Raw genomic sequence first — 19,512 nt, 5'->3', positions numbered from 1 at the left:
GTGTGTGTGTGTGTGTGTGTGTGTGTGTGTGTGTGTGTGTGTGTGTGCCTGTGTGCCTGTGTGCCTGTGTGCCTGTATGTGGCTATCTCGCTTACTCTGACTTCTCCCAGGAAGGGGACAGCGTCTGCTTCTGCTTACTTCCGTCTCACTTCCTCCACCTTTGTGCTCACCACAGGCCTTTTGCACATGCTGAGCACTCAGTGTCTCTTTGGAATAATTTCTAAAAGTAGCTACGTTTTTGTCTCTTCTTGTGGCCACATCATTAGTTATCTTTTTATCTGCTTCCATGTATTAAAAAAATATACTTAACAGGAAGAAAGAGATAAAGAAAGGAAGGGAAGAAGGAGAGATTCTACACATAGGAGAATTTCAAATAGGCAGGTACTGGTAGGAATGGTTCCATACTCATGCTTTCCTTGACAACTGTTTGCATATTCCAGAACTCACAAGTGCAGCTTTCTCTCTCAGCTGCTTTCCTGGACACTGTTGATCTTACAGAGGATAAGGGGATATTGAGCGAGCTTCCCCCCTTAACAAACACTCCTAACACTGATTGATATTCTCAGGAGCCACCTCAACGGCCATGTGTGCAGAGGTCCCTGGCTCTCAGGAGTTTCCATGACCCAGGTTTGGGACCCCAAGTGACTGATTGTAGGTGGTAAGGTTGGTTGGAGGGAGGGAGGGAGGGAGGGAGGGAGGGAGGGAGGGAGGGAGGGAGGGAATCACAACCAGAGATTTCAAGACCGTGAATGAGAAGGTTCTTGAATGCACTAAATCACTGCTTGCTCCAGACAACAAAATCGTAACTGAAGTTTCTGAGGGTATTTTGAAGGCAGCTTCACAGTTTATGCCCAGGACATAAAGTTTTAATGCCCCTTTAGATGGGCCTAGGAACAATGGGGAATGGATTTGACTGTAACCTCACCCATTCTTCTCATATCTGTGAAAATCATGTGTAAGAAAGAGTAAGTTACTCACTACCAGCGTCAGTGACAGGTAGCACATTGCAGTATGTACTTCTTGCCTGTCAATTCAGTCCTAAGGACTGGAGTGTGTGCATCGTTCTCTGAAAGTCTCCCGTCGTCATGTATTTAAAGCCATTTTCTAGTTTTAAAAGAAATGTGAGGGTTGCTTGGGTTAGTGAGGTCCCTGGTCACTGGAGTGTGTCTTAGCTGAATCATATGTGCAACTATAGTTGGCATTTTCATGACCTTTCATGCACTTGTAAAAGTGACACTTGCTGACAACAGGAAATTAAGAGAAAGGAGAAAGAACCCAAGAACTAGAAAGAAAGAAAGAAAGGAAGAAAGAAAGAAAGGAAGGAAGGAAGGAAGGAAGGAAGGAAGGAAGAAACAAAGGAAGAAAGAAAGAAATATCCTTAATGTTATATCATGTTTACTCCCATTTTAAAATATCTCTGACAATATCATTTTAATCACTTACAATATTCTGGCTTCATGATTATAACATTATTTAATCACTTTTCTAATTGGGAAGAACATGCTTCTAATACTTTTTTTCATGTGACGCTGTCGTGAGCATATATTTGCTGATCTCTTCATACCTCTGGGATCAGTTACCAGTGTTATATTTGAATCAAAGAGTGTCGACTCTTGGAATACTTTCGGGACTTCGTTCATGTTCTGCTCCAGAAAACTGGCAATAATTTGTCTTTCTGGTGGCAGAGCTTTAAACTGTTGCTATCTAAACTGTGTTAACTTGTTTTTAGGCCTACATGATTTGTTATAAAAGCTTCAGTCAGTGTCTTCGCATGTGTTCGTACATTTTATTATCGTCACACTTTCTAGGCATGTTCCCCTACTCTGGAGTGCTTTGTAAGTCTGATTTGTTTGTTGAGAATCTAAATAAGTCTGTGACACTGATGGTAAGTATAGGAAAGAACAAAGAAGGAGATTTTCAGTGACACACTCTAGAATGGGTAAGTCATACATAGTATGCAAGCTAGTCAAAATAAGCACGATCCGTGACACTATGTAGTGTACTGTAGCCATTAGTCCTGTGTGCTCTGTTAGTAGGGAACACAGCTGTCCCCAGTGGCACCCAGAAACCTTCCTTTCTCAAAGAAGAATGATGCCTTCCATCAATATGGACCATTTTTGGGTTTCTGATGATTAGCCATTATGGGAAAGACCCCTTTATAAGCTGACAGGCAAGGCAGTGACTTGGCAGTCCTCTCTTCTTCACCTTGGATGTCATTTGCCTTGAACGTGTGGCCCATTAAAGGCACCCTCTGTTTACTCTGCCACTCATTGCCCTGGCCCCTGGAAAATATGTGGTTCTCAGTAAGGTTTATTTATTCTGATAAAAACAAGTGACTAGCAGGTGGGAAAGAATGCAGCTCGCTGTGAGTAAGTGGAGCTGGGCAGGTATTACACCACTGCGGTGTGTCGTGAGTGAATGTCCTTGTTCAGAGTGTCCTGGAAGATTGAGCAGCAGGGTAAACCCAGACAGTGTTCAGCTCTCCCTGAGAAGTGATCTCATCTGCAAGATCTTTGCTTTTTGGTGATAGGAGGTGAGGATGAGACCCCAAGAAAGATTTAAATCCAGCTGAGGTCAGTGGAACTCCAGAGGTCCTTTACTCGGTGCCCTAACAGTGGGCACAAGAGCTAGTCTCTTAGTGCAGAGGCCCAGCGTTCTCACCACTGGCCTCCATGTTGAGCATGGGAGAGATAGCCATTGGGAAATCCTTCTTTAGGAAGTTTTACAAAATCAAAATGGACTGTGAGCAAAGTTTTTGGTGTGCCTTCTTGTGAGAAAACAGGAATACTTTCATTGACACCTGCTGGCTCTGTTCACCAGCCTCCCTCTCTGCTCCTCACTGAATTTTTTTTTTTCATAGCTCCTTGTATGTCTCAGGTCTATAAGGTAAAGTGATTTTACCCTTCTGATTTTTGCCTCAAATGTCTTCGTTTATACACAGATATGTGTACATTGTGCTTATAAGCAAATGGCTTTGAGCCACTCATGCATTCTCCTCTCGACTTTGTGTATTCTCTGCAAAGTAAGGAGACACCTAACATCCTTCTACATGGTATACGTTTTGTTGTTTTCCCAACCTAGACATTTGGTTTTAGGGAACGGTATGAGATTTCAGATGTCTTAAAATTGCACTAGATCATTGATATTTTCTGGTGAGAGTCCTGACTTTCCTTATTTGACAGTCCCCAACAAACCTACCACAAATGCATCCCTGTGGACATGGAGCAGAGAGGTTGCCTATAACGAGGACTCGTGTATTCCAGGCTGACCTTGGACTTGCTATGTAATCAAGGATGCTCTTGAACTTGATTCTCTTGCTTTCATGCTCTTGAGTGGAAATCAAACCCAAGGTTTTGTGCACACTACCCAAGTACTCTACCAACTGAGTTCATCATCCCCACCTCCACTCCTTCTTCTAATCCTTGACATCTCTGCTGAGACCGTTCTCACTCCAGATGGCAGAGCCTCCCCACTGCCTCCTGCTTCATGTCTTATAAAGAATCTGCTCACAGATGTGTATTAAGCAGCCTCAGTGAAGATGGTGATGAGGCCTCACATGGTCATCGGACACTTGCTCAAGGTCAAGTACATTTCTCACATCAGTCTTCCCAGCAGCTTCCTTATAAAGTACTGGCGCAGTGTCTATTGCATGCATAGTAAGATTATGGTACAGAGAAGTATATGCATTCCCCAAGTTATCCCATCAACAATAGGGGATTAAACACTGGAAAGGATAGCTGCTTCCTTACAATGTCTGTCCAGGTTGTCTATTATTGTCCCTGAGCTCTTCAGATTGCAGCAGAGCCAGGCCTTTAAAAATTCAGACTCCCAGCTCAAACCCATCACCAACACATCACCAGGCTTTACCTCAGATCCTTCTGCCTAGAATCCTTTCACCCTAGTCTTGGCCTGTGTCCCTTCAGATTCCTCTGGGCAGTGGTGGCCATTTGAGTATGTTTATAGTTATCTCTTGGGATATTCAATCACTGACCACTCCCAGTTCTAAGGTGAATCTAGACTCCAAGATACTAAGTGGCCCTGGCTTATGGGAAGTTGAAGACAAGAATCTGGGTTCTTGGCCAACTTTGTCATAGTTATCGTTTTATTTCTCTTTGTTCCAAGCAGGTGGAGCAGAGCCAGAGTTTATCTCATTTGGCATGTAATATGCATATATTAAATAGGTCATGGTTTGGGTCCCAGTACTAATTTGTTGGCTTTTTAGAAGGGCTAAAAGAAGGCTATGGTTTGCCTTTTGTCCGTAAAATAGGACAAACGATGTTCTTGCCTGGAGGGAGGAACATCTAACTAGATAAACCTCCTTGGTTTCAAAGATTTGTCCAATATGACTCCTCTTCCAGTTCACAGGGGCCTGCACAGCTTGATTTTCTTATAGAGTTATATGACTGTTAGCCCTGAGCTGTACTAAGTACTAGACACCCGGGGAGCAGTAACTAGAAGCCAGGGATGGGTTGTTTTGAATAAGATGCCTAGCCTGAGCATCTTACCCAGGTGCCTGTGGGTGTGAATAACAAGGAAGTGTAGAGTAGCTAACGATCTGTGGTTAGCACACCCCGTTCAAACTATTCGGCAAATCAGCATTGACTCAGTCAACAATCAGCACAAGTGGTAAGTAGAAAGAAACAACCAGAGAAGCTCCCAGATGCTTCCTAAGGGAATAAGGAAAAGAAGTACCATTTCCAGCGTCTGTCATGTCGGGCATCTATACTGTTGGGCGCTGTGCTGGCCATTACTGGTATTCAGCAGCGCTGTTCTGTGATCTCTAGATAACCCCTTGAGTTAGAGGTTGCTGTCCCACCTCATTCACAAGTAGCCCAAAGGTGAGTGTGGTTAAGCCCCAGCAGAAAGGGAAGGGATGCACCAGAGCCATGCACACTAGTCACTGTTCTCCATAGCCTTGAACTGGTCCCACACCGACCTTTAGCCAACTTCAGCCCCTTGGCCTTTGACTGAAGGCTCTTAAGGCTGAATTATGCACCAGGAAGTTTCTTGGTCAATATTTCACAGGGTCTATTATACCTCAAGCACTCCAGGCAGTACGTGTTCAGGCGTACCTTCCTCATCACAGCTGGGAGACACTGTCCCATGCTCAGAGACCTCACCCACAAACTCCAACCATGTGTGTCATTTGTACGGTATTCAGAGGGTACAAACAGAGGTCAATAAATCACAAGTGGAAGAATGTGGATGTTCTATTAAAGTGAGGCTTAGCTACTCCTTGAAGTTAGTTACATAGTAGCCAGCAATTGCAATAGCAGATCTAAGTCTAAAAACGGAGCAGAGCTATGGGTACTTTGTATAACGTGGGGTTACATGTGTATGGGTTTACACTCTATTATACTCTGTACCAGGAGTGTGTTCTTGAGACTGAAATCAGGCATTGAGAACTTTAAAAGCAATAGATTGTCGGCTAGAAAAGAAAGGAAACAGAGAAAGTCTAGTGCCAGTTTAATGTACTTTTCAAATACCACTCAGAACACTGGTTTTCAAATATAGATCAGGTGCCTCTGCATTTCTAGAAAGGTTCATTCTGGGGTTTCTCCTCAGGTTATTTGAGTTTAGCTTAGGCCACGGAGCCCAGCAATCTGTATTTTAACCACCCTCTCCTCTCAGTGATTCTGGTAGACTAAGGCTTGAACACTGACCAGAAAGGCCAATTCTGTTTGTGTCCCAGACCAGAGACTATCAAGGGAAGGTCTTCTTGGGCCTTGTGCATGCAGTAGGTGCTGGTTCTTGGTGGCTGTTTTTCTGAAGTATTCTGGTAAAAAGTGAACATGTCTAGTTAAATGTTCCTTCCCTAAGGCAAGCTTTCTGTTTTATGAACAAAGGTAAGGTTGATGAATATCTCTTTCTGTATACTAATATTTTACGAACCTTTAATTTTGTGTGTGTTTGGAGTGTATGTGTGTGTGTGTGGGGGGTGTTATAGATGCATTTACTCCTTCAGATGTGTATAGAGACCAGAGGACCACATTGGTTATCTTCCTTAATTGCTTTTTACATTTGCTACTGCTATAATTGTTATTTGGTTAGACTAGGGGGCCAGTGAGATGAGAACAGCCCATCCCTGCCACCCACACAAGCATCTCTACTCAGCTCTTATATGGGTGCTAGGGATTTGAACTCAGGTCCTCAAGGTTACACAGCAAGCTTGTCACCCACTGAGTCCCCTCCCAGCCCTGTGTTTTACTGTCGGTCTCTTATGAAGGGTTCATAACATAAACTTATTGTTGGTGATAGCAAGTAGGAGTTAATACACTCAGGATCTTGAAGTATTTTCTGTAGTCTTTGCGAATACACTGGAAGTCGTAATCTTTGTTGGGGTAGCCCCTTAAGGCTAACTCTCTCCATTGTGTGTTGGGAGCGATTTCTAGGACAGGGTCGCTGTTTATCCTCAGGCCTCAAACTTCTCATAAATTCTAGGGTTTTGTTAATACAACACCCTGGACAGCTGACCAGCTCTCAGATTGGCTTGAAACTGGCACCATGGAGAGATAGAAACAATTGATCAAGTAAAGACTTGAAGGGTGAATATATAAGAGAGCTTTGTGTTTTCTGAACAATCTCTCCATATAAGTTGGTTTCTCTCTCTCTCTCTCTCTCTCTCTCTCTCTCTCTCTCTCTGTGTGTGTGTGTGTGTGTGTGTGTGTGTGTGTGTGTGTGTGTGTGTAGGGGTGCATGTGTAGATCAGAAGATAACAGGAAAGATAACAGTCAGCTGTCTCCTTCCTCCCTTATGTGGGTACCGGGGATTGAACTCGGGTCGTCAGACTAGCACTGGTACTTTATCTGCTGACCCATCTGACTGTCTCTACCTCCATTTTTTTTTTAATGAAAACTTGAATAATTTAGAGCATTTGGGTTAGCAGAACCAGAGAATCTGAGTGGATCAGCACTGTTAATAGACAAACTACATTCGGTGAGAGTTTCCGTCTGCTTCTCAAGTTAAAGACTGTACTATGTCTAAGGACTTGTAGTCAGGAAACTTGAAATTTAATCTATACTTTTCTCAAGCCTCTACCTTCGGGTGACTACCGAATTTTCTAGGCTTCAATGTTTAGTTTTGAACTGTTTGTTTATTTTATCTGTCATGGTTTAGGTGAGTAATTATTGTTTTATATCCACTAGAAGGAAAGTCTTTCTATTCATGTGATAGAAAGAGATGAGACTGAATGGGCTGTAACCTTAACTTTTCTTGATAGGCTTTTATTTGTGGAAACAGATTTCCTGTGTCACTTAATAATCTCTGTGAAAATCTGTCAAGGATCTGAAAGTGATGTCAATGTTAGGTGTCGGGCAGATCATCTTTAAATTTAGAACACTGGTTTCTTTGTGTTTCTGTGTTGTTTAATTTGGCTCTGTTTGACAAGAAGATTTATTAAAATCTGCTGATTAGTTTATGGCTGTAAATACGAGCCAGGAACTGGTGTTCGCATCTTCCTTCCATTTTGCTGTTTTCGTTTGCTTGTTTGTTTCTAATGAAAAAGAAAAGTATAGCACCATTAATCGTGAGCTGTTTCCTTGCAGTGACCCATATGTGAAGCTGTCATTGTATGTAGCTGATGAGAACAGAGAGCTTGCTTTGGTTCAAACCAAGACAATTAAAAAGGTAGGTTGGCCAACTTTTACGAAATTCATATAAGTCATAATTTAACATTTTGTATTTATGAAATTCATATAAGTCATAATGTAACATTTTGTATTTTTGCTTGGTAGCAGGTTGTGTTTTAAGGATAAGATAGCAAATTTGTATTTTATTCTAAGTGTCCCTTAAGTATTATATCTGAAAATCATCCATAGTCCAAAACTTTTTCATGTTTAATTTGAGTTATTATATAAAGTTTTTTTTTTCTTATAACACATATAACCAAGCAAATTAATTGTTCTGGTTAACTCGATATTTTTCATAGAATCATATAAGCTATAGTTTAAAGTTTACCTAATGGAGTGGATTATGGAATTAGTAGGTAGAAGAGAAATTGTTTGACCTGAAATAACTGTTACAGAAGAAAGTAACTTGCTTAGTTATGTGAAAATAACTTGGAATGTATTAATAATAAAGTTATAGATCCATACATATGTCTTTTCCCATTGCTGGTGTGTATCCTGCATGCTCATGTGGATGAAAAAGTAAACACGGATGTGTGGGGGCCAGAGGTAAAAATCCGGTGACTTCCTTAACGTTTCCGTCCCTGTTTTTTTGAGACAGGTTCTATTGCTAAACACAGAGCTCATTGGCTTGGGTAGATGGGCAGGGTAGCAAGCTGGTCTCGTCCAGGAATGACAGGTGCTGTGCATTGCTCCGCCCACTGTTTACATGGGTGCTGACACAGCAGACATTTTACTGAGTGAGCCATCTCAGCCCTATAAAAATAATGTCTAAATCCACTCACCCCTTTCCTCTGGTTGACATATATAAAATGCAAGTCTATTTCTTGGGGGTGGAAGTGGCTTTGTGAAAGCTGCATGTTTTTTACCAAGAATACTATAATACTATATTTGTGTTTGGGGTGTTTGTGAATTACTATTATTCCCCCCAACACACACACACACACACACACACACACACACACACACACGCACACACACATACACTCTGCTTCTCTGAGTCCGTTAAATAGTCTCACCACTTTGCAAAAATGTATCCTGATTCCACGATTGCTTTAAACACATTGCATCCTTCCTGCTGCTATGGAGACACTTCAGATTTCTGGCACAGGGGGGTCATTTTGTACAGGAAACAGTAATGTGGTGTTCTTCACCTGACATTGAGACGAGCAGTAAAATCTGTTTGCAAACAGAGGCCAGTGTACAGATTAGTGGGAGGCTGCCTATGGAGACGGAGGCCATTGTTTCCTGTGTTAGGCGCTGGCATTCGTTCTGTTCCCAGTGAAGCTGGGGCACCTAGTTTGAACAGCAGTCAGGGGCCCTAGTCCCCTGCTGGACTAGAGCCAAGGACACATGCCAATGACAAGGGTATTGCAATGTCTTTCATTTGGAGTGGCAGCCCTGTTTCTCCCTCCGTTCGCCAGCTGGAGGGAGTGTCTCCATTCCTGCAGCCAGCCTCCTGGTTAGTATTTGCTGTGCTGTGTTGTGCCGTGTTGTGCTGAACTGTGCCGTGCTTGCAGGAGAGCTAAGGCTTCCTCTCCTTGGGTCCCTGCTCCATTGCCTTTTCGGTCACCTTTTGTCCCTTGCCTGCCTGGCAGCACCTACTTCATCCCATGTACCTGTCTTCCAGGTCTGGAGGGAAACATTCACACACACACACACACACACACACACACACACACACACACACACGCCGCCAATTCCATCTCATTTCTATTCATGCCTCAAAGTGTGATCATTGAGGAAGGGGTCTTTTTGAGGAGTTGGGGTGTTGGGGGTAGTGGGATTTTTTTTTTAAACCAATGCAATTCATTGCCAGTGTTGTTTGTATTGTTTGTATGGTATTATATTTGTTTGTGTGGTATTCTGTACTTGGTTTTTTTTTTTTGCTTATTTATTTTCTTTACTTTTTTTTCCTTTCCTCTGTTAAAAGGCAAGTGTGTTGATGAGTTGTGTTTTTTTTTTTTTGTTTTCAGAATTTTTACAGGTCATTTTTAACAAGTTGTGTTTCTCTGACTTTTATGCCTGTACAAATGTGTGTGTGTGTGTGTGTGTGTGTGTGTGTGTGTATGTGTGTTTCTCTTCATAAAAAGTGCTTTATATTAGTTTGAAAAGATGTTTTGTTCCTTGCTGAGCATCAAAATATCATTGCTGTGTTCTTGCAAGATGTGTTTTTAAATATGTCGATAAAATATGAATCATACATGGAGAAGATCAAAGGATATTTTTAAATTTTTTTTGAGAAAAAAAATGCAGTTCCCTTTGTTATAACCTCCCTCTCTTTTCTGTGTGTGTGTGTGTGTGTGTGTGTGTGTGTGTGTGTGTGTGTGTGTGTGGTGTGTTAAAATCTCATCAGTATTGTTCTTTATAAAGTATTCTTCAGATGTCAACACTGATGTAAGGAATGAGCGTGTTCAGCCATTCCGGGTTTAGCACACCCTTGCAGCAGATAAAGGGGAGGTCAGCAAAGTTTTCTTCCTTCTTGACAGAGTAAATCAGTTTAATGTCATTTTCTGAAGGGAAGTTTCGTTTTCATGGCTCTTTGTCAGCAAGTCCCAGCATTTTTCCTTCGGGTGAGCTTGTTCATGAAACGTATGGTTCCATGGTCATGAATCATCATAAATACTGGCCCTCCTCGTGCATTTTGGTTTTATAAAATAGTCTCAAGTAATTGACTAAGCGTTGCTTTTATTGCCATTTTGAAAGTCGTTTTTATGAAGGAAATGTCTGTGCAAATGTGAAGAGTTGTATTATATTAGTAACTGTCAGTTCCAACCCAGCTGAAGATCACAAACTAATCTCTCTTCCAGACGCTGAACCCAAAGTGGAATGAGGAATTTTATTTCAGAGTAAGTTTTTCTTTTTTCTTCTCTTTTGCAATGATTGTTATTGGTCTCTAGATTGATGATATTGATATATCAAAAAGGACTCCTGGAAAGAAAGCTAGTTAGCATTTTAAGTAAGAGATTTCTCTTAAGACAGAGAATGTTTGGGCAGGTAGCCTCTGAGTTTGTCCCAAATTTTGAAAATCTGTGGAGATTTCATTTGGAGCTGTATAGGAGAAATAAACAGGTTGTCAAAAATAACAACTCAAACTTTCTTTAAAAACAAGATTGGATTAAGGATTAAGTCAGGTTAATTTCAGTTGTGGGTTTGTTTTGTTCTGGAACCTGTGAAAAAATGGAATTTGAAGAAAAAGGCAAGAAGCCATGCAGTTTAAAACAAAAGTTGAATTTCTATGTGATATGGATTATGAATTGCTCATCCATAGTAGGAAGATGATTGAAAGGAGGCATTACACTTAGCCAGCAATGGGGCCAGGGGTGGTTCGGTTGAAGAGATCTTGCCTACTACTCCGGAGACCCTGGGTTTGATCCTCAGTGCTGCTTCCCCACAAAAGACAGAAAAATTACCAGTTATGTTCTGGCTAGAAGGGAAAAGTTTCTAATTCAGAGCTCTAATGCATACAATTACTTTCAATACCAGCGAATAGGAGAACATTTCCTCGGCCTCCGGCACTCCCTGTTTAGAGCAGCTGGATACAAAAGGGGATTCTCTGAATTAGTGGAGACTGGTGCTTACTGGTCTTTGCTAGCAGATATTACGACACATTAAGGCCCTGACCATTTAATTGGAAGAGAAGTCCTTTCCTGTTTTTTAGAAAAAATGAAGGCTTGAGTTGTCTATACACTTGTGATATTAAACACCTCCAAACTGCTCCAGCTCAGGCCTGCTAGTGCTGTTAGGCCCCGTGAGCAAGATCCTGGCTTCTTCCTCTCAGCCATGCTCTAGGGTATTTTGCACTGCAAAGCCATTTGGATGACTTACCCAGCATCTGTTTTCTATTATGCTCAGAGCTGCAATATGGCTCTGAGGCTTTAACACTTGGTAGATCCCATGCCCAGCCTCTACAAGATATATTTTAGATAACTCTGTGAAGAGCCAAAAAGCTGTTGGAGGTGAAGAAGAGTCTGTTACTGGCTCTTAGGTGTCTCTCAGATACAACAGGCAGCCTTCTCGTGAAACTCCAGATGATTCGTACCCCTCCTATTTGAACCACGTTGTATAAGTTTTAGTAGATATAAAACTGTTTTAGTGAATTGTACTTGTGGGCATATTTCTGTTTTTTATTAAAGATCTTTGTTTTATTCCCTTCCACAATTTCATATTGAACACCTATTAATGTGCCTGCTCCTACTATAGACTATTTATTGATTTATTCCAGATGAGTATGGGGCCTTTGCAGTCTTGATGAACAGGCAGCCATTCATCTGCTTGTTCTGTCGCTAAGCTGTCTACAGACGCAGGGCCAAGAGCTCAAGTTGAGCCCACAGGCTCTCTGTGCTACACTCAGCTATAATGCCATTCCATGTTCCATTAGGAAGGAGCCCAAGTCTAGCATTAAACCCAAGTCTCATGTCTGTCGTGACCACTCAGAGCCTCTTAGAACACCTAACATTCACAGTCTCCTGGATCCCTTTTCACCCCAACAAAAAAGAGGTCTTTTCAGTGTAGTCTTTTCTTCCCTGATTGACAGGCAAGGATGTAAATATCAGTACCTGATGCTGTGTATGGGAGGGTTGGTAACTAGTCAGAGGCACCTGAGTCTACTTGATGAAACATGGGTCATAGGTGAGTTTTGGGAAAGAGAAAGACGCAAACACCAGGGGCTGTGACTTTACCCGTACCCAGGGCAAGGTCTGAATGCTCAGTATACTGGCTTGTGGGTTCCTGGACAATTTGCTTCAAGTCCCTGGTTCCAGTGATTTCTGGTGTGAAAATGAATCGGTAGTTACACACTGTTGGGTTGTTGGGAGAATTAAACGAAGCCATATAGTGTTAGTGCTTCAGGAAATTATAGTTGCAAGTGGGACATCATTGTAGGTGGTGAGTAGCTTGGCATAGGGCCTTGACCTACAGATATGTGGGTAGCTCTGTAGAAGAGACGAGTAGTCCTTTTAGACTGTTGAGACTCACTCTTCAAGAGACCATGATAAAGGTATTGTCTTTTTCTGGTATGCCTAGATATTCAGGGTAGAATTATGGCAGATAAGCAGATCAGTTACTGATATACAGTATTGTTGAGTGTGCTAGGAGTCATTCTTAATTATTCCTGTCTCTTATTTCATTTTTAAAATTATACCTGTTGGTTTTTTGAAATATAGTTTCTGTTCCTTTCAGGTAAATCCATCTAATCACAGACTCCTATTTGAAGTATTTGACGAAAACAGATTGGTAAGTCCTTGGTTTTGAGTTTTGATTTATTTCCTAAAAACTGGATTTTTTGAGTAGTGCCTTTCAGATCCTCTGGATCACCCAGCAGTGCACATGCCCCAAGAAGACTGCTTTTTGTTTTACTGTTTAAGTTCTCAGTTCCAGCAAATATTTGTGTGTTGCTAGGTCAGAAAATTGATTTGGTTATATGTGTATTTTTTTTTATAGTTAGTACTAATAAAAGTCACCTCTGATGGCCTCACCCCAAATGCCTTATTATGCTTTCTTTGAGGAAAATGGATGAGTGTGTGCATCTGTAATGAGGCCATCAATCTTGTGAACAAGCCTCTGTGGTCATTTCAAAATGCTCCTCAGACATACAATACCACAGCAAATTCACCAACAACTCTATGGTGATTGTCTCTGGGGAAACAAAAATCTAATTACCAGTTAGTTTATAATTAAAGTCTCTTCAGTAGGTGAAATCAAATAGGGGTACTTTCTCAAGAAAGGAATTTGAAAAGACTAGCATAAGGGCTGGAGGTATGGCTCAGTGGTAGAGGACTTATCTGGCATGTGCAAAGTCCCATTCCCAATACCATAAAGACAACAAACGCATACATGAAAGAAATCCCACCAAAACCAAAATAAGAATTCTCAAAGACATGCTTTAAGAAGAGAGCTGATATAATAACTAGCATTTTATATATAGACTCCGTGTGTGTGTGTGTGTGTGTGTGTGTGTGTGTGTGTATGACATAGAATATACACTGCATATGTGGTAATCAGAGGGACAGCTCTGTGGAGTGAGTTCTCTCCTCCCACTTTTATGTCAGTCCCAGGGACACAGGTGGCATGACAAACATGTCTCTGTCTACAGAGACATTTAGCTGTCCCAGTGTTTTGTTTTCTTCAGTAACTCAAATGTTTATAAAAAATTCTCATGAGCCAAGGATCCTAGCTATGAAATTGAACATTATCAGGTTATGTGTCAGTCTTTTGAGCACTCTCAAAAGTGGAAATACAATTCAGGGCACTTGATCAATTACACTTCTATTTACTGCCCTGCCTTTAGAAGTGTACCTTAGTGAACTCATCTTTCTACAGAATTCAATAGAAACTCTGCAAACTGTAGAATAGCTTGAGGCTGACACAGTGTATCACTAAGAGGATCCTTGAGACAAAGTTATGCTCTTCCTGTTACTAGGGATGTAGGAACTCTAGTTTCAAGAGTAATGAAATGCCAGGAAGGGGACACACAGGATCTAACGCCTTGTCTTGTTGGTGTCGGCTTATGCTGGGGAATAACTTGACCTTCTACCCTTGATAAAGAATTTGAGGGTGCATGTAATCTGACGTGCTTGGCTTTCGTCTTGCAAATGGAACCCTGACGGATTGACCCTCGAGTCCCAGCATCTTTCCTGTTATAAATATGGGATCAAGGTGGCTTTGTTGAAATGGAATGTGTCTTGGGAGAGTGATCATTAGGGGTGAGGACTAACTCTCCCGTGAGTTGCACACTGTAGTTCCCGGCCTTTCACACTCCCATCCAGCAAGGGCTGGCCAGTGAGTGAACTAGCAGCATTCACTGAACTAATGCAAGCAGTAAGTCTGCAGGAACGGGCCTCCACACACTGGTACGTACCCTCCGAATCGTGGAGGAAAGGCCACGGTTGGACTCGAAGAGAAAGTACCTCTTTGTTCTTCTGCTAGAGAATTTTATTGTTTGAAAAGTGTTGGATTTCCCATTGTGTGCGATCTAAAATAATGATTCCAATTGAATGACCTTGCCATGGGTAAGAAACTTATGTTTCCAAACCAAAATGGGGCTTTGAATGCAGTGATTTTAAACACTCGATGAGCAGTTGTGTTTTATGCGTTCATGCTCCGCCTTGCCCCGGGCTGTCTGCTGTGTGGTTACTATCCATAGAATATCAATGGTGCTGGCAGTGGGTTTTTCTTTGTTGACTGTTAATCCAGTGAAGACAATACGTGACTAGAGTCTACTTGGAAGTTCTGGCACAGAGCAGACCAGAGTCTAGATTTCACAGAGGATATTTTTTGCCATTCAAAACTCTGAGCTTTTAGAAAACAAGTTCGGGGGTGTGTAAACACTGGACTAATCCGCCACACCCTCTGCTGCAGAGCTGTTGACAGAAACATGCTTTGTAGATTTTAAAGTAAGTTTTTTGTCACTCTTAGGAGCCTGGTATTTTCCCCTTCTATTTTTTAAAGCCCTGCCTAAATAAATCTCTTTATTAAGCAACTGATGTTTCTGGGGCATGGGGAAGAGTATATTTAATGCTCAGAGAATATTTCCAGGTTTGTTATGAGTCTGATGAGGTTTTTTGGGGCATTCACTTTTAGTTTTCAGATCTTTTCTGGCGTGTCGCAAACAGAAAGATTCTAGGTTTGTGGCCCAACTGTGGTAATCTTGATGAGTTCTGCCTGTACAAAAGCTCCAGGCATTTCTTCTGTATGCTATTCAAGTTAAATTACTACAAAGCCCACATATATACTGCTCGTCATATCCCCCCCCTTCTCTCTTTCTCTGTGTGTATGTGTGTGTGTGTTGTGTGTGTGTCTCTCTCTCTGTCTCTGGGGTGTGTGTGTGTGGATGTGTGTGTGTGGTGTCTGCTTGTACCTGTATGTGTCATGCAAGAGAGATTGTTTTCCCCTGCTGGGTTTCTTTTCTCTGCTAACTGCTGTGTCTGGAAGTCATACTATATGTGACACACACACCCCTCTTTAAATGAAGAATGTTTATAGTAAGTAGCAGGCGCTGGACCAGGCCCGCAGCTGGCTGTGCAGTAGTGTGCCCCCCTGCGCCTCCACTTGGCTATTTTTTTACTTGTAGATCATGGTCTAATAATTTCCCATTAAAGGGACACTAATTCCTCGGGGTGTGTAATCGTATTTATAGTACATTTTATTACTTTGCATTCCCTCGTGGTAGGGTGGTGATATCATAACAGAAACATAACATTTGATGCTTGAGAGAGTTCACCCTGCAGCCAAGCTGTGTTTTACTCGTTCTCCGGTGCGGTGGGGAGGTGGATGACATACCTTTTGGGTACTGGTGCTTGATGCAGCGTCTCTGGCATCAGCTAGAAAGAGACCTGTTGCTCCTGGTAGTCAGGAAAGCAATGCCCTGTGGGTGTGATAGGTCAGATTTACAGCATGGTTGGGAGTGTGTCTGCTGCCTTAGTCAGCTGCCCCAACTCCCTGCTGGGCCGCCCCTTTCTGACAGAACTGCGGCAGCTGGGAAGGTGGTGTTTCAGGCTCTTGCTGTTCAGGGGGGGTAGATAGCAAGAGAGGGGAAACTTCACTAAGTCCAGAAGCTGGCATTGGAGGGGGAGCAGGCGGTCATGTGTCTCTGGCCATCCTACCCTCTGTCACAGAGTAGATGAGAGCTTTTTGCTCTTATCCAATCATGCCTGGAATGCTGCTTGCCACTTGGGCTATTTCTGCTATCTGTCGCTCTTGGTGCCGCAGTGCTAACGGTTTGGCAGATGGGACACTTTTTCTTGGAGTTGGTGTCTTTGGGTTTTGACTTCTGGCAGTGCTGGGCGTGTTGTTGTCGCTCGCCCTCTCCCTCCCGGCCCCCCTGGTCACCATGGCCCATCGGCTTCGGTTTCATTTTGGCTCTGGCCGCAGCAATACGGCCCCCGAGTCTGAGATTCTAGACCAGGAGAGAGAAGAGGACTTTTTCATGGCATTCCAGACGCTGCCACGGAGAAGCAGCCCGCACCCCTTCACCCAGAACGCAGGGGAGGACAGTGGCCTGCAGGAGGGCGTGGGCGCTCTCAAGCGCAGCTCATCCATGTTCATCCCGCAGCTCCTGGCCGGGGTGGACGCCAGGCCCACCCGCAGCTCCTCCATGCAGATCTCGCTGCAGCGAAAGGCCGCAGACGGTGCCACAGACAGCTGCGGGCCACCAGAGGGACCTGACGACAGGCCCCCAAGTGCCCAGGCTGACCTCGGAGACCAGGCCGCAGCCACAAGGGTCTCGGCTCAGATCAGTTCTTCGGAGCCCTCTCCTGTGGACACTCCTGGGAGCTCCCCTCCAAGGGCAGCCTGGGACCCGGGGACCCTGGTCAATGGCACTTGTGACCACCGTGGTCAGTGTCCCCGCCTGGCCGAGGGTACGGAAGAGGCCACCCCAGGCCTGCGCATCCAACACAGAGCCTCAAGCGCTGACGTGCGTCAGGTGCGGCTGCTGCCCTTCGGCCCGGATGGCCAGGCCGAACCCAGGCGCTGGTCCCTTCAGCATGTTCCAGATGCTTCTGGAAGCTCCGGGAAGCGTTGCTTTGTCTTTCAACTGCAGCAGCCCCAGCAAGGCACTCTGGGGCTGGGCGGTGACTTCAACTTTGGCTTTACTGGCACTAAGGGGGACAGGTTGGTGAGATATCCACGCATTCGGTTGGAGAGGAGCACATCATACCCTACCCAGCCCCGAACAGGCCGGGTGAGCCCCACTGAAGACAGAGGAACCCAAGAGGCATCACCTCGGGCCAGTAGGATGGTCCCCGAGATCCGCAGGACAAATTCAGAGAGGACCCCACAGAGTCCAGGGTGCATGTTCAAGATCAGGCAGGATCAAAATGCGGGGCAGCAGCATTTCCGAATTCTTGTGACTCGGGGACCTGAAGAAGCCCCCCCAAACCAAGAGGAGACTCCCAAGAGCCCTGGACACCCTGGAGCTGGTGCTCCGGTAAGTCCGCAGGTACACATGTTTGAGTGACTCAGAGGGGACCAGGCCAACCCAGAAAGCTTGGTTATTTTGCAGCCTGATTCTCTGCTGAGGGAATATCCCTCCCTGTTGGAATCAGTGGATCCCAGTGTTTGGGTAGCAGTCAATGAAGCTAGTTAGCCTTTCAGGGGGGAAAAAATATTTTCTGTAAGTCCTGGATGTCAAAAAGCTCTGTCTATTTTGGAATCTCTAGCTTATTACACACCCTTTTAAGATTTCCTTCTGGATGAAAGAACTTTAAAAATATATTTCTTAAAAGTAGTCTGCTATAAAATAAGTCAGCGCCTAGGTGTGCTGATGTTGGAAGTGTGTTTGAAACCTTGCTTTGGAACGCGGTTCTGATAACTATCAGTGAAAGCTCAAAGGCTCTTGGGAAGGATAGGCATTTGAGCCTCTTCATCATGCCTGTACTTGGTTCTTCTTAAAGACATCATTAGTTCTTGTTATAAGATTTATTGTTGTTGGTTTTTGTGCCATTTTGGTAATTCTGATTTAGAGTGTGTCACTTCGGGAACAGTAGAGACATGTTCTGGGAACAGATTGGCTGTAGACAAGGTGCCACGCGAAAGCTGTGGTGGGGACACATTACACAGCAGTGTAATAGCTCAGCCCACTTGAGTGTCTAAGCCAAGGATGCCGACATGGGATGGTGCCCTCTCTCCAGCTGTGGAAACAGTCCTTGGAGGGCATTCTGGCTTCACTGCATGTGGGGGTTTGCTCACTCCTTTCTGTGAAATGGAGTACAGAAAGACAACTGTGAACTGCCCAGTCGGGGATGACACCGCAGCCCGTGCAGTTTCAGTCAGGTTGCCTTGTGCTAGCCTTCACTCCTTGGGCGTTTTCTCTAAGAACAGCCTCTAGTTTTTAAATGGCCCCTCCCCAGAACTTCTTGTGATTGATAGTTTCAGTGTATGATCATGAGATGCCCGTGAACCTTTATGTTTGGGTTTTGGTATAATGTCTTTTTAAGGTCGGTGGCTGAGTTGGTATCCTAGAATACTGTGGCCCTTTATTGATTTATGTTTGGAAGTGTTTCTGGTGATTGGGGTAAACTTTATCACCCCCCGTCATTGAATTTTCACTTGTGTTTAGGAATACACAGACATGAAAGGCAAATGGATCCTTTTCTTCTTCCTTTTGTCCATTAAGTCTTGTTCCTGTTCTTGGTCCAAACCCATACAGTTTCCTCTACTGTGATAAAAATTTCAATGTGTCTTGACAGTGTAGTCTGTTTAACCTACCCCAAGAAAGCACTGTTGAAACAGTTTCAAGCTTTATCAGCACAATTCCATGTTCGGTCAGGAACAGCCCCCAGTGAGGAATGCCTTCTCTCAGGTTGACGTAGCCACTGAAAACAGAAGTCACTGTGGTGTTTAGGTGTTGATGACAGATGCAGTTATATAACCAAACTCTCGGTCTAGACTCTAATGAAATTTACAAATGAAACAGAATATCCTAAAAGTATGGATTTTAAGAATGTAACTTGCAAGGACTATGTAGACCATTGGTTCTCAACCCACACAGGTCATGAACCTTTTGAGGGAGGAATTTTTTATCAGATATTTACAATATGATTCGTAACAGTAGCAAAATTACAGCTGCAAAGTATCAATGAAAATAATTTTCTGGTTGGGGGTTGTCACCCCAATGTAAGGAACTGTATTAAAGGGTCCTAGCATTAGGAAGGTTGAGAACCACTGATGTAGAGGAAAGCACATCCCAGAATGACGACCTTGTCTTAGAGGCACAGTGCTACCTAGAAAACTTGTTTCTGTAGACATGAATTTTGGACATGTAAATAATTAGCACATGGTTGGCAAACTGATAGTTTGCTTTTAAGTGAAAGCCTTTCCCGCCAAAACAAAAACAATACAAAGGGAGGGAGGGAGGAGGGGAGCGGGGAGGGGAGGGGAGGGGAGG

General features: G+C 43.5%; 1 protein-coding gene across 5 annotated transcripts in view; it reads left to right on the top strand.

Annotated features, from left to right (window-relative positions):
• The window catches only part of Nedd4l (NEDD4 like E3 ubiquitin protein ligase), a 215,750-nt gene that overhangs the window by 72,305 nt on the left and 123,933 nt on the right, over positions 1-19,512 (top strand). For all 5 annotated transcript variants that reach the window (XM_028774297.1, XM_028774298.1, XM_028774295.1 and 2 more), the window contains exons 2-4: positions 7,545-7,626; positions 10,436-10,474; positions 12,807-12,860. The gene's annotated coding sequence lies outside the window, so the exon portion shown is untranslated. The remainder of the gene's footprint in view (positions 1-7,544; positions 7,627-10,435; positions 10,475-12,806; positions 12,861-19,512) is intronic.

This window comes from Grammomys surdaster, unplaced genomic scaffold (genome assembly GCF_004785775.1).
Source record: "Grammomys surdaster isolate TR1022 unplaced genomic scaffold, NIH_TR_1.0 239, whole genome shotgun sequence".
In the NCBI taxonomy this organism is placed as follows: Eukaryota; Metazoa; Chordata; class Mammalia; order Rodentia; family Muridae; genus Grammomys; species Grammomys surdaster.
Note: the sequence above shows the minus strand (reverse complement) of the source record. Positions and strands in the feature narration are given on the sequence as shown.